The sequence below is a fragment of the Peromyscus maniculatus genome, chromosome 3 (genome assembly GCF_049852395.1).
Source record: "Peromyscus maniculatus bairdii isolate BWxNUB_F1_BW_parent chromosome 3, HU_Pman_BW_mat_3.1, whole genome shotgun sequence".
Lineage (NCBI taxonomy): Eukaryota > Metazoa > Chordata > Mammalia > Rodentia > Cricetidae > Peromyscus > Peromyscus maniculatus.
This window is the reverse complement of record NC_134854.1, coordinates 65239424-65257775: the sequence shown is the minus strand read 5'-3', so window position 1 is coordinate 65257775 and position 18352 is coordinate 65239424. Positions and strand designations below refer to the sequence as shown.

Genomic DNA, 18352 nt, shown 5'->3' with positions numbered 1-18352 from the left:
TATTTTCATTTTTTGTTTTATACAATCTTGGTCACTTGGCAGAATTAGCTGAGGCCGCTGCACAGTGCTGGGTTGTCATCTTCCTTCTGTGTCTTCAGCAAAGAGTGGAGGCTGTGGAGCTGTCCATGGTACCTCCTGCTGCTACAGAGCTGTCAGGTCTGCGACAGCTACACATGGCGTTGCTGCAAATGCTGTATGTAAAAAGTTTGAATCTAGCTGGGTGGTGGTGGTGGTGGCGGCGGCGGCGGCGGCGGCGGCGGCGGCGGCGGCGGCGGCGGCGGCGGCGGCGGCGGCGGCGGCGGCGGCGGCGGCGGCACACGCCTTTAATCCCAGCACTCAGGAGGCAGAGGCAGGCGGATCTCTGTGAGTTCGAGGCCAGCCTGGGCTACCAAGTGAGTTCCAGGAAAGGCGCAAAGGTACACAGAGAAACCCTGTCTCGAAAAACCAAAAAAAAAAAAAAAAAAAAGTTTGAATCTTTGAGGGTAACTCTTCTTTGTGGAGTGAAACTTAAATGCTGAAGCATTGTTGTCACGGCGTAGATCCTGACCAGTTAGAAGAGGTGCCAGTCAACGGCCACCACTGGATGCTCACCAGGCCAACATGCACCCTGGAATGCAGGAGGCTGTGTGCTTCACCCAACAGCCTGGGATCTCCAATCCCCAGCTCTGGAGAATCAACTGCAGTTCTCCAGTGTAGACAGAAGGCAGCCCACTCTTGACCCCTGTGTTTAGTCATTTCCCCTGCCCACTTGCTGTGCTGGCTTCCACAGATGGTTCGAGAACCAGATACTGGTTCTTTCTACTGAAACCGCCATGGACTAGGATTTAAAAAACTCAGTTGTCTTGCAAATATAAATGAAGACTTGGTGGCCTGGAAATGTGGGACCCAAGGTGCACACTCAGCCAGCTGGCAGAAACCTTACACTGCTCAGCAAGCAGATGGGTGATGACACATCCCTGCCCCCTGTGGGGTGAATCCCAAACATCTGAGTCTTCTCCCCACACTCTGTGTGAAGTAGAGGGAATCCTGGTAGGCTACAGTGACCAGGATGAGGGAGAAGGTCATCTGTGTTCTGGTTTCTGAGGCTATAAGTAGAGTCACTTTGTCTCATATTACTGGGAACTTTTAATCCTTGGACAGAGGACACGTAGGCTGAGGAGGAGAGTTAAAAAAAAGGAACCAGCGTAGCAGAAATGCCCACCAAGAAGAGACAAAACTGAAGGAAGGAAAAGGGAGACAGGAATGAAGGGCTGGATGCTGGAGCCAGGGCTCAATGCTTACAAACACATGTTGCTCTTGCAGAGGACCCAGGTGTGATTCCTGGCATCCACTTGACAGCTCACAACAGGGTCTAACTCCAGCTGCAGGAGGTCTCACATGCTCTCTGTGCTGCTTGGGCACCAGGTAGCAATGTGTAGTACAGACACACATGCAGGAACAACAGCCATATACACAAAATTAAGAAAAAGCTGAAGGATATGTTGGGGCTGCACAGTGTGGAGAGTGGGACCCACTGACCCGCTGACTCTGCATCAGAACTCCTGGACAGCCTCTGATTCAGGACATCCCTCCACAGTGTGAGGGAATGGAGCCACTAATGAAGAACTTCTGAAATAGACACGGGTCATTAATCATTGATGGGACCTCACTTATGATTGACATCTGATGCTCCCAAAGACACTGACGGCGTCCTAGGAAGGACAGTGTTGGGGGTGACTAGTAAGCAGACACTAATGAGAGATGCCAATTGTAGGCTTTCAAATGAAGGGAAACAGAATAGGAAGCAGCAATAGGAAGCACCTGGGTTTGAAATCAGACCCTTAGCCTGCTGTCAGACATTCTATTGTGGGTTGTACTCTGGTGGCTTAAGAGAGTTTCCTTGGTATTTCACCTTGTTGCCATGCCTGTGCATCCCATAATATAGGTACATTTTATTAAAACACTCTCAGTCCCCCAGAGGCCCCTCATTTATCTCAAAGGTTCTTTTCCACCAGGAATCATAATGTGAATTCCTATAATAAGCCAGAGACTCTGCCTTCTCCACAGTCAGTACCTGATGGGTGTGGGAATCATGCTTGTCAACAGCGCTCCCACAGGAAAATCATAAAGGTCCAAATAATTTCATCTTATTTTTTAAAAGCCATGGTCACAATGCAGCTCAGTCGGTGGTGCATTTCTGGACACATGGGACTTTTGTGGGACAATCTTCATTTTTGTGGAAGCTCTTTCCCATCTAACAGAATTTCCCGTGTATCACTTTAACCAAATCAGTCTTCACAAATGGAATTGAAGCCACACAGCCAGGAATTATGTAACTGGAAGACTCTGGGTTCTCTTCCTATCTTGCATTGATCTAGTCAAAGCCTCCTGCCATGGAGAGACATGAGCTTCACTTTCCCAACTATCTGCCATTGCCTCTGAATTCTCTTCATAATCAGTCAGTCCTCATGGCCACTCAAACACTTCTCATAGACTCTGTGGCAAAGGCAGCCTGTCACAAATTGCTCACACAGTCATCACTTCACTATGAAATATCCTCTAGCTCTGTAAGTTCAACTCTATATTTTTATGCCTTTGGGTCATCAGGACTGCCATTCCATCCATGCTCAAGTATTCCCTCACCATCTTTCCAGCAGTGAGCACCCTGCAGGGCCTGTGCTTTGGAATCAAATAAGACAACCCAGTGGACGTTGGGTGACATCCTAATGCTGCCAGACTTACAAAAGGAACACTTCACCTTCCTAATCAGAGAGCACTACTCGGCTGGCATCTCTTCAACACCTGACAGGAGTGAGTTAGTGACTACAAAGTTCAGAAACCTCTGCTGATGTCCTGTCCCTCCTGGAGTCTTTGCCCACAGGCAGTGTTTGTGCAGGCTGGCACAGCCTCAGATTCTGACCCTCCCCCACCCCATCTCAGCCTGCCAGGAGAGTCTTAGAATGCAGAATGCAGTCCATCACTCGATGGGCAGCTCTGGACCACACTGAGACCATCGCTCATTAAGAGGGGACACTGAAGGAGGGTATGTTCTAGCCTCATTTCTGCTGCTGTGATAAAATGCCCAGGCAAGAGGCAAGTGAGGGAAAGGGTTGGTGTTAGCTCTCAATTTCAGGACATGGTTCCTTATTTCAGGGAAGTCAAGGAAGCAGGGGCTTTAAGTCACATCACATCTACCATTAACAGCAGAGGAAAATAAGTGCACACATGCTTGTTAGGGCTGAGCACACTTTCTACACCCACACAATCCAGGATCCCTGCCTAGAGAACAGTGCTATGTCTTCATACATCAATTGACTTAATCATCAAGACATTCCCCAACTGACAGGAACACAGGTCAACCTGATCTAGACACTGTGTTCTTCATTGAGACTTTATTTCCATGTGATTATACACTGTGTCAAATGGACTATTAAAACTTACTGTCCCTGTGAGGTTGAAGGAAAGAATACAGATGGGAAAAACAAGAAGGTAGAGAGGACTCAGCAAAGGTCAGAGGTCAGCTGTGTGCATTGTACTAAGGCACTTTGTGGGTTCCAGCCTTTGGGCCAGTGGGTGATTATAGTGTCACTGAGAATGCAACCCACAGAAGTAAATGGGCATGCAAGCATTGCTTCTAGAATCTTCAGCTAATGAAGACTTTCTGACCTCGTGGGTGGCCTCCCTAAGATGAACCCAGTAAGTCAGTAGCCAGAATCCATCATAAATAAGGGGGCACCTGGATTTGAACCAGGGACCTCTTGATCTGCAGTCAAATGCTCTACCCCTGAGCTATACCCCCACTGGTACCAGTGTGCCCAGTTAATAAATTTCATCTGTGTGGTGATATTGTTTGACTATAAAGTTAAATTACAGATCCTCTAAGACCTACTTTCCAGAAGCAGCCAGACCTGACTGGTGAGATGCCTTCCTCAGCTCTTCAGCATTCCAAGCCCATCCTTGATCAACACCATCAGCCAAGGAAATGGAGAGGAGCAGGAGGAAATGCAGACCTGAGCCCATTTCACACTGCTGTCCTGGGTTAGCTCCTGAGCTGGCCAAGTGCCTTCCACCTGGGCCCCCAGACTCCCCTCCCCTCCTTCCCTGAAGACAGAATGGCTGCCTCTCAGAGCCTCTCACAGTGCCCTAACCTGCACCATCTGCAGCAACACTGCAGGATCCCTCTCTCCTGGTACAGCAGCTGAGCCAGGCTTTAGCCTTTGAGGATGAAGCAAGTGAGCAGTGGGCCCTGGAAGGGCAAAAAGCTCACGTGGGAAATGTCCGCCCCACACAGACAGCCTGGTTCTGGGATTTGTCTCTTCGGGGAGATTTGTTTGTGTTGCATGATCTGAGACTGCCAATGGAATCAGACCTTGGTTTGAGGGCAGAGTCCACACTAGGCTGGCCATAGTTGGCCTAGAGTTTCCTGGCCAACTGAGAAGAAACTAGATGGACACAGAGGAGGAATAAGGAAGAGCCTGAGGAGAAGAGGGTGGGTGCTAGTTTCTCCATTGATCTGTGGATCTCTCAGGTTTGTTTACCTAATTTTTAACTCCCAAGTTCTATATTTCAATAAAACAATAATAGAAGTTGTAACATCTGGCATCTAATACATGGCTGTAGATCGTGTCAAAGCAGTGGTGTTGGACAGCCACAGCATCACCCCCTAACTTCCCCAGCCCTGTACATCAAGATCCGGCACTCTCACTCAGGCTGTCTGTGCACTTGCACACTGCGACCCTCGACCCTCTCAGCACCACCAGCAGTGCAGCCCGGGGACTGTGAGCCCTGGTGTCCCAGCACTCCCTGGGCTGCCATGCTCCCCTGCTTACAGCCACAGCTTGGTCCCTCCCACACAGTGTCCCAGCCAGGGGGGTTGCTCCTAAGGCTTACTATCTCTCCCCACGTGGCACATGAGCAGCCATGGTGGTACCTGGCCCAGGTCTGCAGTTAGCACAGCTGGGGGCTCCCCACCATGCCCATCCTCCCTGTTGGCAAAGTTGATTACCTGCAGCTGATCACCCTCCCCTCCCTGCCACACAGCTCCATCTATGCTGTTGGCATCAGTAGATTTGGTGAGACACCTGGAGCGTTTAAGGAGAAATTAGGTTTTAAAAAGATAAAAATAAATTTTAAAAGGGGGGAAATCTTTCCCATGTTAATAATCAGAAATACTACAATGGAGGGTGTTAGGATCCTGTTTAGAGCTACTATGTATGGCTTATAAATGGAAAAAATAAATTCGGGAATAAACCACTCAGCTGGGATTGACACAATATCTATTTCAATTACTATCATTTTTATCCTAAAAAATAGTTTGATAACTGTTCCAAATATGAAAATTTGACTGGTAAGATACAAACCTTAGAGGGACGTACTATTGAAAAGATGCAAATTTTAGAAAGACTTACTAGTAAAAATAAGAAAAATTTGACTGATAAGATACAAGCCTTAGAATTACTAATGAAAATGAAAAAAAAAATGACTGATAAATACAAGCCATAGAAAGACCTACTAATGAAAATAAGAAAAATATTCAGACACAGACAAAGGAATTTAGAGCAGAGCCTATCACACCACTGCATTATGAAATTGAGTAAGAGTGGCCCAAGATTACTAGAAAACCAACTTCAGTTAATCCAGTTATCATACAAGAATGACCACCAGGTGATAGGCATCACTAAGGCAATGCAGAGTTGACTGGAATCCTGTAGAAGTTTTAGATTTGAAGAGATTTAAGGAAGTAGGCATTTCATATGGTATACATTCACCCTGTGTGAAGCAGGTGTTAAATTCAGGGGTAACTCAGAACAGAATTATTCCATAAGACTGAAAAGATTTAGCTACAGCAACATTGGAAGCTGGTCATCAGTTACAATGGAAAACATGGTGGCAAGAGTAAGCTAGGATCATAGAACAATGAGGTAGGGCTAGAGGTATGGAAATTTCCCAAGACCAGCTTCTCAATAAAGATCAGTATGCTGATTTGCAAAGACAGTCAAGATTTGATGATCACACCTTGACACTATGTTGTATAGCAGCTTGGGACAGGGTTTAAGAATCAGGAAAAGACAGAGTCATTTACTAAAATTATACAAGGCCCAAAAGAAGCTTTCACTGATTTTTTTTTTTTTACAAAGATTGACTTCAGCTGTAAATAGAATGACATCAGATCCAGAAGTTAGACAAATATTAATTGAATCTTTGGCTTTTGAAAATGCTAATTCAGGATGTAAAAGGATGATTAGGCATTTGAAGGTAGGATTGGCACCAATAGATGAATGGATTAGAAATATGGCTAATATTGGATCTCATGCTTATAAAGCTGCTTTGAAAGGATAAGTAATTTCTAGAAATTTTAAGAAAAATAAAAAAGTCAGATGTTTTAATTGTGGTAAACAAGATCATTTGAAAAGGGATTGTAAGCAAGGTGTTCCTAGAAACAATGTTTTTTTCTAGAGATAATCCAAAAAGAAGGCCCTAGCCTTCTGGAATATACAGAAGTTGTGCCAAAGGCCAGCATTGGACTAATGACTGCAGATCAACAAGGGACAGGCAAGGTAAATATTTGCCATAGGGTAACTCCCTAAGGGGACTCCCACAAGCACCAATATCAAATTTGGCTCAATCATTCCCTGTCAGAGAACATCATCCACAGAGTAATTAAAATCATACTGCTCTGGATGTGAGCAAAGACAGACAAATTTCTATAGATACAACAAAAAGTTTAGAAAACAAGTATTTTGGCAAACTGCTGTAAATGATCAGAGACCAAAGCTAAAAATACATATAAATGGCATTAACATTGAGGATTTGGTAGACACAGTTGTTTGCATATTACAATATAAAGCTTATTACAGGTATACTACACAATCCTACAGGACAGGCAGTTATTGAAAGATCTAATTGCACTTTGAAAGATATGCTTAATAAACAGAAAAGGGTAATAAAGATCCCTGAGATAGATTGTACAATACTTCATTAACCTTAATTTTTAAATGCTAATGAGAAAGGAACTACAGCTGTGGAGAGACACTGGATAATGGAAAAAGCTTCTAAATTAAATCAGCCTGTACACTTCAAAGATGTGTTGACCTCAGAATGGAAACCAGGGTATGTGTTATGTTGGAGAAGAAGTTTTGCTTTTGTTTCCACAGAAAAGACAAGCTATAGATACCATCAAGATTGATAAAGATTAGATTCAAACAGGAGAGACCTAATGATTAGGAGAGGTGATAGTTCATAACCACATGACCATTCCATCTAAATTAACTGATAAAACTGACAGATGTCTTTCATTTGATCAAACACAACCTGCCAAAAAAGGGAAACTCGCCAAATTTAGGGTCAGTACAGGGTTTTGTTTTTGTCTTTCCAGGAGAATAAAAGTATCCGACTAAAGAATCTGAAGTCCACTGGACGAACAGACATCTGAAGAAGGACAAATCATCCAAAGAAAAATGTACGAAGAAAAAGAGTAAATTGGATTAATGGTATAACACATTTCCAACAGGAAAAAATTTCATAAATCCTCCCAAATGTTTGTTTTTACTGTTCTCTACAAACATATAAGGCAAGTGGTCTTTTTGTCATCCCAACTCAATTAAAATTTAAAGCTGAATTGGAGTTGGAGCATGGCTCTCTCCTCCTTTAATTCCAAGCTTCCTTGTTAGAGGAAAATCCAAGGTCTGTGTCTGATATCAGAAGAGACACCTGGTATGGAACAAAAGAAAACCAAAATTAAGGGACTGTTCTATTGCCACTAATCTCACTCTTTTCTTAAGGTATAAATATTATCTCAAAATTTATAAGATATATATATACATATATATTATATTGTGATATTGATGGTCATGTAGAGCACTAGATAATTCTGGAAATAGGCGTCATATAGCTTCCTATACTTAATTTCAGCCTTGAGTCTGAATGTAATTAATAGATTGTGATAATTTAACCTCACTGAGATCTGCTGCATATGACATTTAAAACATTTAAGCTTTCAACAGTAAACTGTGACCATTCTTAACAGTGGCTTTTGAAGTCTCCAAAAGGATGTTGTGGTCCCACAAAGACAATTCCACGATAATTGTAGTAACACCACTAAACTAACAGACACCACCCAAAAATCATCTTTGGACTACAAACTTAGCATTTAGCTAAGATGGTCCGGTATCATAGACTACTCCAGCCAGAGCTTCAGATAAGCCTTGCACTTTCTCATCACACAGAGACTGGACAACAGCTAGCTCTCCCAGGACGTGATTTTATCTCAGTTTTTTCAGAGCACCCTAAAACTGCCAGAAGATACCCCCAGACAGAAGAAGTAAGTTTAACAACAGGATGCCCACATTCCCAAGAGGTAGGGGCAGCTGGTTTTTGGTCATCCGGTGGATGTTCGTCATTGTTTAGGGGAGTTGGTTACAAGGTGTTATTGGTCATGGTCAGCGAGGAAACTAAGCAAAGGAAATTAGATTCAGAGATCTTGTTCTGAAAAGAAAAAGGGGGTATAGACTTGATAGCATAATAGGGTAGATTATTGAATCTACTTTCAAACTAAAAAAGCAACTGCAACTTTTTTTGTTGTTTTGGAAGTTGCTTGCTCTGTACTTCCTGTTTAATTAGGTAATATTATATCCTTCTCAGGTCTCTGATGAGGTTGAAGATGAGATACTTATAGATATAATTTTCCGTAGTTAGAAATGATAGAATATGGGCTATTTTCTTTAAATTTTCCAAATAGTAATGGACTGGACATTCTGAAGGTACTTCTTACTTGAGAATTGCTTTTATGTTATATAGTTTTACTATGTTAGGGCTGAAACCCTTCCTCTTTATTTAGAAAAAAGGGGGGAAATGTTACAGAAGATTTGTTTGTGTAGCCTTTCTGAGGCCACTAATAGAGTGAGACCTTGGTTTGAGGGCAGAGTAAACACTAAGCAGGCAAGAATGAACCATAGAGTTTTCTGGCACACTGAGAGAAAGCTAGAGAAACACACAGAGAAGGAAGAAGGAGGGGCTAGTGGAGACCAAGGGCGTTTTTTCAAGCCCGGAAGGCAGAGAAGAGAGTCGGTGACCATTTCTCCATCTTTCATGGATCTCTCAGCTTTATTTCCCTATTATTTAACTCCCAAGTTTTACTTTTTAATAAAACAATAAAAAGAAGTCGCAATAATTCTCTCTTTAGTTCTGACAACATGTTCACCAGACAGTAATGAAGGGAGATAAATTATTGTTCAGCTTTCCTTTCTGATCCCTGGACACTGGTTGTCTGTATGGCTGCTGTGCCTGCATAAACCAGAAGAATTCTCCACCATGGTGCACGCCTTCTCTTTAAGTTCCCTAAAGAACCAGAGAAACTAGATATGTTCAGTTAGAGTAGAGACACTTATAAGAGTGGGATGGGCCGGGCGGTGGTGGCTCACGCCTTTAATCCCAGCACTCGGGAGGCAGAGACAGGCGGATCTCTGTGAGTTCGAGGCCAGCCTGGTCTCCAAAGCGAGTTCCAGGAAAGCCGCAAAGCTACACAGAGAAACCCTGTCTCGAAAAACCAAAAAAAAAAAAAAAAAAAAAAAAGAGTGGGATGGACATGGAGCTTGTTGGAAGAGATGGGAGGCATCCATCCATCCAAATGTCGGGCTGGCCTGTAGCTCCCAGCAATGCTGAGGACCATAAGTGTAAAAATTAGAAGAAAAATAGTACTGAGTGTGTGTGATAAACACATGTATAAAAACATAGAGAAGCATGGATTTGAACCAGGGACCTCTTGATCTGCATTCAAATGCTCTGGCCCTGAACTATTTGAACCAGGGACCTCTTGATCTGCAGTCAAATGCTCTGGCCCTGAGCTATGCTGCCTCCCTGTCAGATGTTTAGGAAGTGCCTTTCACCTTCACACTCAACATCCCTACAATTTACAGTTTTTACTTGTCTCACGAGATTTTGTAAGACCAGCACTGCTCCCTCCACAAACTCAGCTCAAACAGGTCCCACTCCAGTCCCCAGTGTCCCCAACTCTGCCCCATTTTGTCATTTCAGCAACACATACATACACACACACACACACACACACACACACACACACACACACACACACACACACACACACACACACCAAGGAACATCTCAGCCTGTGGAACAGCATAGCTGGAGACAGAGAGACATAAGCTACTAAAAGGACTCAGATTTACATGTCTGGCTTCTTCAATTATACACAAGCCCTCAATGTGAAGAGACTCTGCCTTACTTCTTTGGGGAACTATGTGGTACCTGCATGTGAAGACATCTTTCCAGCCCATGGATGATCTGAGTGTTGCCCCTGAGGGTAGCTGCTGGGTAGATGATGAAGATGTCTCTTAAGGCCTGAGTGGGTCATCAAGGAGCTCTGACAACAGAGCAGGAGGACACAGAGGGTCAGGAATTCTGAAGCTTTGGCCTCTACCCTGGCCTTCAGATCAATCACCACACCACAAACTGATTGCTATATATTTATTTCAAAATATATGGCACGATTCAACTATTTTGAAAACTCAATAATATTTTAAGACCATTAAGACAAAAACACTTACATCCCTGGATACTCTTTCTTCTTATTGCTCCTGTCACCCAAAGGGGGCCATTCTCCAAAGGTTTAGCCCGCTCTTCTCCTCTGCCTGTGCACTTACATAAAATGCATACGGGATGGCAGGTCTGATTTAATCAGGTCTGGACAACAGTAACTAACTGACTTGTAGAAGAGGATTATAATTTTCATGCATCTTCCATTCTCACTTTCCCATTACATTCATGTCCCAACCTTTAGTTGGATGACCTTCTCTGTTTTTATCATGATGACTTGTTAACACTGTGTATGGTGGATGTGCATCATTCTAAACAAGATGAAGATATCGGGTAGAACTTTTCATTTTCCTGAAGTTAATGGTAATCTTATGTTTAAACTGTTTCATTTTCTTTAAATATCTCCATCTTCCACAAACTCTGAGATCTCCATGAAATACTTTTCAGAATAATATTCCATGCATGGAAACATTTCTACTGTCTAATGAACATTTCTACTTTCTGTTTTCCAGGAGTGACCTGGGCTCCTGATCCTTTTGTTCTGGTTGTCCCCAAAGGCCTGCTGCATGGTCAAGGCCCTGTGACTTCCTTCACCATGACATTCTTCTTTTCCACCATCTCTTCTGTGTGGAAGTGTCTCTTTCCCAGATTTTGATCTTTGATGCTTCTTAACAAAATGACACTTCTTCTTTTGGGTGATGAACCCCTCCTGTGAGGTGAATGGAAGCAAAATTTCTAGCCTTTGTATCCTTGATAAGGCATACAAATCTTCCCACACACTATACTAGTAGTTTGTATATTTAATTTAAAGATTTTTTTCATAAAATAATGTGGTGGTTTGAATGAGAACAGCCACCATAGGATCATATATTTGAATGTTTGGTCCCTATTTGGTGGACTATTTAGGAAGGATTAGGAGATATGGCCTTGTTGGAGGAGATGTGTCACTGGGAGGTGCTCTGTGGTTTCAAAATCCCATATCAGGTCAGTCTTACTCTCTGCTTGTGGATCAGGTGTAAACTCTTAGGGCTCTAGTGCCATGCCTGCCTACATTCACCATGCTTCCCACCATGATGATCATGGACTAACTCTCCAAATCTGTAAGCAATTTGCCTTCATCATGGCGTCTCTTTACAACAAAGAAACAGTATATTGACTGTATATGTCACACTATAGTAACACAGAATAGTAACTAGGACAAAAGTTGATACCAGGGCCTGGGTTATTGCTATGACAGGTCTGACAATGCTGGTTTTGGGTGGAATATGGAAGACGTTGGGACTTTGGATTAGAAAGACAGCTGAATGTTGTGTGACTTACAGGATCATACTAATAGGAGCTTGGAAAACAGTAGCACTTATGATATATTGACAAACTGTGTTTGCACAAAAAAGTAGCAAAAGGTCTTGTCTAAAAATCTGCCTGAGGATAAATTCAAGAGTTTTGGATATATCATTGGCAGAGGAGATTCCAAGACAGCCTGGTGTTGACGGTGTCACATGGTTACTACTGTTCACACTTCTGCAGATCTACAATGAAAAGGAGCAAGAAGGGTAAAGTAAAATACAAAATGGATGGCATTGATTCCTTGGAGTCATCCATGACCTTTGGTTCTTATATCCTTTCTGCCTCCTCTTCACCGTAGAACCCTGAGACTTGAATAGGGGGCGTTGATGAAGGCATCCCATTTAGGACTGAGTGCTCCAAAGTCTCTCACTCTCTGTCCATTGTCCAGTGTGGGTCTCTGTGTTCATTTTCATCTACTGCAAGGAGAAGCTTCTCTGATGTGGATTGAGCAATATAGCAGTATGTCATTAGGAACTGTTTTATTGCTATGTTCCTTAACAGAAAATTAGTAGTGGGATTTTCTCCAAGGGCCCATGACCTAGATGGTCTCAGGTTCATGGCCATTGTAACAGTGTCAGATTTGGGCTCCATCTCATGGATTGGCCTTTAAACCCAATTTTGTAAAAGTAGTGGTTACTCCTATAACATTTGTGTCAGTATTGAACTAGTATGTCTTGAGTCAGTTACATCTTGTAGTCAGTTGACTATTGTAGGTCAAGGGTTTGTATCTGGGTGATATTGATGATTAGCTTTCTCCTCTGATAGTGCACAGAGTAACTACTAGCACCATGAATGCTTGTCAGTTTGTATGAAGAACTTGAGCACCACCTTAACTTCTCTGTTTTAAGAAATAAGGGCGGTCTTCAGACAATCAGTCTACTTCAAGATGCAGCAATACCACTCTTAAAAATCCACCCGAAGGACTCTCCATCTTACTGAAAAAATACTCTTCCATTTTCATTACTGCTCTATTCATAACCAGAAATAGGAAACACCCTAGATGTCCATTAATTCATGAATGGATAATGAAAATGTGGTACATTTACACAATGGAACATTACTCAGATTTCAAGAAAAATGTAGTTTTGAAAATTTCAGGACAATGGATGGAACTAGAGACAATAATCCTGAGTGAGGTTCAAGTAACCAAAAGGCAAATATTTCATTTCTTCTCTTATACATGGATGTAAGCTTATAAAAATTTGATCTGTGGATTACAACCCAACTAACCATAGCATTTATGCACCTGTTGAGGGACAATGGGGAGGAAAGGATCTTCCAAAGAAGGGGAAATAGAGAATAGTCATACAGAGAGATAAAGGGGAAATCAAAATAGCATCATTTAACTAGGGAGGAAGATGACAGACAAGGACAAGAAAAGGGCTATGGGAAGGGACACTTACAATGGTCTTTTAAAAACTACACAGAAACCAGCTATTTTAGAAGCCTCCTGAAATGTGGGCCTATAGGAAAGGAAATTAAATGCCAGTAAGTAAAACATCCAGAGCCAGTTATATCAATTATATCATGTAGAATTGCTGGTCAAAGGGGTTCCATGGAACCCTCCACAAAAAAAAAATTATTACCAGCTATTCCCAAGACTATTATTGGTTATTTTCCACAACGAGAAGGTAAGGCCCTATTGCTGAGGACAAAATATGTTTGTTTCTTTAAAATATTTTTTTAGTTCTTAAAGAATTCCATACAATGTATTATGATATATTCACCCTCAACTCCTTTACTTAACTCCTTGTCCCAGATCCATCCTACATCTACACCCCTAGGTTTATGTCCTCAAATGTGTGCTATCCATATGCTTCTGGGTGTGGGGTCATCCACTGGAATATCAGTGACTTACCAGGAGCCATGCCTTAGAGAAAACTATTTTCCCTCCCCTAGAAGCTATGAATCGCTTAAGATCCAACCCTTTGAGCTTGGCTTCTCCAGATGGGTATGGAGGATGAGCAGAATGCAGACTTCCAACATTAGTGCTTCTGTCTCAGCTCTGAACTAGGATAGGCTGGTGCTGGTTATGAGGAGGTGGCACACAGGTGTGCAGTTGGCTCAGGGCTGGGCCTCACAGGAGAAAGCAGATGACAGCAGAGTACTAGCAAGTACACGTCAGGAAGTGAACACACAGGTTCAGAGATGTTTATTAGCTATACATGAAGCAGATGGGAGCATAGCTCAGGGGTAGAGCATTTGACTGCAGATCAAGAGGTCCCCGGTTCAAATCCGGGTGCCCCCTTCCTAGTGTCTCTTTTAGATACAAGAGACCAAATCTGAAGTATTGGTTAACACAGAGATGGCTAAAGCACTGTGTTCCCTGTGCTCTGTATTCTGCTCAGGCCTGGTCCCTGTTCTCTTCTCTGAGAGAAGCTAGTACAGGACTCATTGTGAGACCCACCCAGGTGACACTCATGTTGTAACACACGCTGGCCCCCAAGGCTCTGTATGGCCAGTCAGTGCAGGAATTCAGCATAGAGGAGTCCTATGAAGATGAGAGTGTGATTCTTCCTCTGGCAACTTCCATAGTCAGTCCCTCAGGAAGTCACTCCTGAGCTCTGAGAAGGGAAACTCTTTACATGCCGTTCCTGTCTCCTAGCCTGTACGTTCACTCCTGCTACTTCTGAGGAAAGACTAGGATCCATAAATTTGTCTCCTATTTAGACTAAGACTCTGAGGAAAAGGGGAATGGCTGACCTCACTTTGTGTACTCAGCATGGCTGTAGTGACTAGAACATAGGAAACTCCATGGGTGTTTGTTAAGTGAATAAATGATGGAGGGAAGTAAAGGACACTCTCCTGATATCTTTGAGTACAGATAAAGTTCTCTTTGGCAAAAGGTTTGAACCATTGAAAATCCAGACCCATCAGCTCTTGTCTTGGCCACATAAAGAAAACTGAGTGTGAACTTAAGGAAAACACAACAGTCAAGTGTCCTTTTCAGGACCACATGAGAGAATGGACATTGAGATGGGCTGACTAAGGTTGGAGAGAAGGGTGGAGGGCAGACTTTAATAGAAAAATCTTGCCAGGTCAAGATCATTAGGAGGAACCAGTAGATCGTGAACATGTAGGAACCTGGGTGTGGTGCCAAGGTAGGAGAGATGCTAATGAGAGGTTACCTTACCTATAAATGGGGGTATAGCTCAGGGGTAGAGCATTTGACTGCAGATCAAGAGGTCCCTGGTTCAAATCCAGGTGCCCCCTTGCTTAAATTTGATTTTTATTATTATTTTACCATATGCACCTTGAGAAGGACCTCAGTAAAGCTAGGAGGTCTGCATTAGTTGAGGTTTATTGAATAAACTCCAGAGCCTCCCTCTCTAGGTGGCATAATACAGAATAATTTGATGTCCTATGAGAGGATGACTTATCCTCTTAACAGAACCCTCACCCAAGGGCTCAAACACTCGTGACTCTGAATCCACACTCTATCCCCATTACCACGATGACCAGAAACAGAAAATGATGGAAGGACAAATACAAGAAAATTTGCCATCAAGGAAGATATGGACTTCCATCAGATTTGGTAAATACTGGGCACAATGGATGAAAAATGAAATCAATAGAAAATGTCAAAGAAATCTAAGACCAAAGGGAAGATCTTAAAAACCTGGGCTACCAGGAGCAGGTGATGCTTACAGGACAAGAAATCCCCATGACAGTAACCTCTCAACAGCACTCCTTGACACCAGGAGACAATAAGAAACATGGTTGGGGCTCCAGCACACCTCTGACCAACAACTCAAAAGGAGGTATCCCTGCCCGGAACTGGATGTTTTATTTGGCAATCTATAGCTTTTCAGATAAGCATAATCCTCTGTGTGGAGCAATTCCAATTAAACTCTGGTGTCCCAGAGGTCCCCAGGACAATACAGGCTGTTGCCATTGCTCTCAGACACTCACCAGAACTTAGTGACAAAACCCTATTGCTGAAGACACCATATATATTAGTCACAGCACATGGGGGACCAAGTGGTACTGACCAGGAAGCTTCCTCCCTGTCGGCTAGCTTTGGTCCAGCTGGAAAGTGCTTCGCAAAGTCATCAACAGTCTTCCCTAGCTGTGGGCTCTGTGAACTGCAATAGTGACCTACAAGGCAGGTTATAGGGATAACCACCCCTTGTTTGTGTGATTCAAGGCCTGCTCCACAAAAAGAAACAGATGTTTACTATGGCAAATCTAAGAACACATGGCAGGTAGGGAAAGGCAGGCCAGAAGCAAATGTTCTTAGTCCCCACTTGAGAACCCCTAAATCAGATTCTCTGGAAACAGGACCTGAGGATGACCTCGGTGTCTAAGACATTGTGGGGATGATTCATACCTGTGGGTTGTTTATAGCTATTAATTCTATATAAGTATTTCCATGCTACAGAGTGAAAATATTGGATAAATCAGGCCCAAACAAGGCAAACCTCATAATGACCAAGCCGTATCAGAGTTCACATTTATGATGCAGGGCCTATTGTACCAGCCTTCCTGAGCAGGGATGGAGCAGCCTCCATTGTCTCTCCTCTTCCCCCCTCTTGGTCTCCATTTGCTGAATCCCTTGGTGTATCAGAAGAAGATAAACCTGAAGAACTGATTGAGTCCTCAGAAGTGTGGTGAAGTAAGAACCAGAGAGTCTACGGTCTCAGGAGCAGACATGGACACTGGTGTGCTGAGCAGCGGACAGAGTCGAGTGGGAATTACCTGACATGTAGGCGATGGCTCTGCCCTTGAACCTGTGTAGACTCTCCTCATTACTCTGTCCCTGCACTGCCTCAGCCAAGGACACAATATGCTCTGTGACTTCTCATCTCTAGTGCCCTAGGAAACCAGACTCAGACTCACCACTAATGAAAAGTATTGAAGAGAGATGGGGGCACTGTAGACTCCCAACACTGGTGATGGTGCGTGGGGGGTGCGTGCGTGCATGCATGCGTGCGTGCGTATGTGTGTGTTTGTACATGAGGGTGTATACATGTCATGGAACATGTGGAGAGGTCAGAGGAAAGCCTGAGGTATCAGACCTCACCTTCTGCTTTATTTGAAGCAGAATCCCTCTTATTGCTTGAAACTGAGATGCACACTCCAAGCTCACCAGCCATGAGCTTCCAGAAAGATTCTCCTGACTCCAATTCCTATATTTCTGTAGGAGTGCTAGGATTACATACCTGTACCCCCAGATCTGGCTTTTTCATATGGGTCCTGGGGATCCATACTTAGATTCTCAGGCTTGTGCAGCAAGTGATAATGCCTCCTGGGCCATCTCACTAGACGGCATTCTGGTAATTTGATTATTGTTTTATGCAATCTTGGTCACTTGGCAGAAATAGCTGAGGCCGCTGCACAGTGCTGGGGTCCACGGGTTCCTTCTGTGTCTTCAGCAAAGTCAGCAGGCTGTGGAGCTGTCCGTGGTACAACCTATAGCGCCAGAGGAGTCAGGCTCTGCTCGGCCCTTCACAAGGCGCTGTAGCAAATGCTATTTATGAAAAGTTCAAATCTTTGGTGAGAGTTTTGTTCTGTGGAGTGAAACTTAAAATGCTGAAGCATGGCTGCCACAGCACAGGTCCTGACCGGTTAGAAGAGGCGCCGGTCAACGGCCACCACTGGGCGCCCACCAGGCCAACATGCGCCCTGGAATGCAGGAGGCTGTGTGCTTCACCCCACAGCCTGGGATCCCCAGTCCCCAGCTCTGGAGAATCAACTGCAGTTCCCCAGTGCAGGCAGAAGACAGCACACTCCTGACCCCCCTGTCTTTAGGGTCATTGCTCTGGCCCTCTCCAGTTGCTGTGCCGGCTTCCGTACATGGTTCTGGATGCAGATACTGGTTCTTTCTACTGAAACTGCCATGGACTAGGATAAAATGATAAAATGCCCAGGCCAGGGGCAAGTGAGGGAAAGGTTGAAGTGTTAGCTCTCAATTTCAGGACACAGTCCCTTATTTCAGGGAAGTCAAGGCAGCAGGGACTTTAAGCTGTTAGTCACATCACATCTACCATTAACAGCAGAGAAAAATAAGTGCACACATGCTTGTTAGTGCTGAGCACACTTTCTACACTCACACAATCCAGGACCCCTGCCTAGGGAAATCTGCTGTGTCTTCATATCAATCCCAGGACTTAATCATCAAGACAATCCCCAACTGACAGGAACACAGGTCAAACTGATCTAGACACTGTGTTCTTCATTGAGACTTTATTTCCATGTGATTATACACTGTGTCAAATGGACTATTAAAACTTACTGACCCTGTGAGGTTGAAGAAAAGAATACAGATGGGGAAAAACAAGAAGGTAGAGAGGACTCAGCATAGGTCAGAGGTCAGCTGTGTGCATTCTACTAATGTACTTTGTGGGTTCCGAAGTTTGGGCCTGTTGTACCCAGAGTCCCCCAAAGACCACCAAGAGACCAAATCTGATGCAAAGGCCAAGAGTCTTTGTATTGTTATGAGTTAACTTGGGACTCTCTGTCCATCTGACTCAGC

The 18352-nt window shown here is 43.7% G+C and overlaps 1 protein-coding gene and 3 non-coding genes across 4 annotated transcripts in view; 3 read left to right on the top strand and 1 right to left on the bottom strand.

Moving 5' to 3' along the window:
• Znf746 (zinc finger protein 746) overlaps window positions 1-18352 on the top strand; it is a 279080-nt gene that overhangs the window by 213849 nt on the left and 46879 nt on the right. The window lies entirely within an intron of this gene.
• Trnac-gca (transfer RNA cysteine (anticodon GCA)) lies at window positions 3707-3778 on the bottom strand. Its single transcript has one exon. It is a non-coding gene; the product is annotated as a tRNA-Cys (tRNA).
• Window positions 14054-14125, top strand: Trnac-gca (transfer RNA cysteine (anticodon GCA)). The gene has a single exon. It is a non-coding gene; the product is annotated as a tRNA-Cys (tRNA).
• Trnac-gca (transfer RNA cysteine (anticodon GCA)) lies at window positions 15019-15090 on the top strand. The gene has a single exon. It is a non-coding gene; the product is annotated as a tRNA-Cys (tRNA).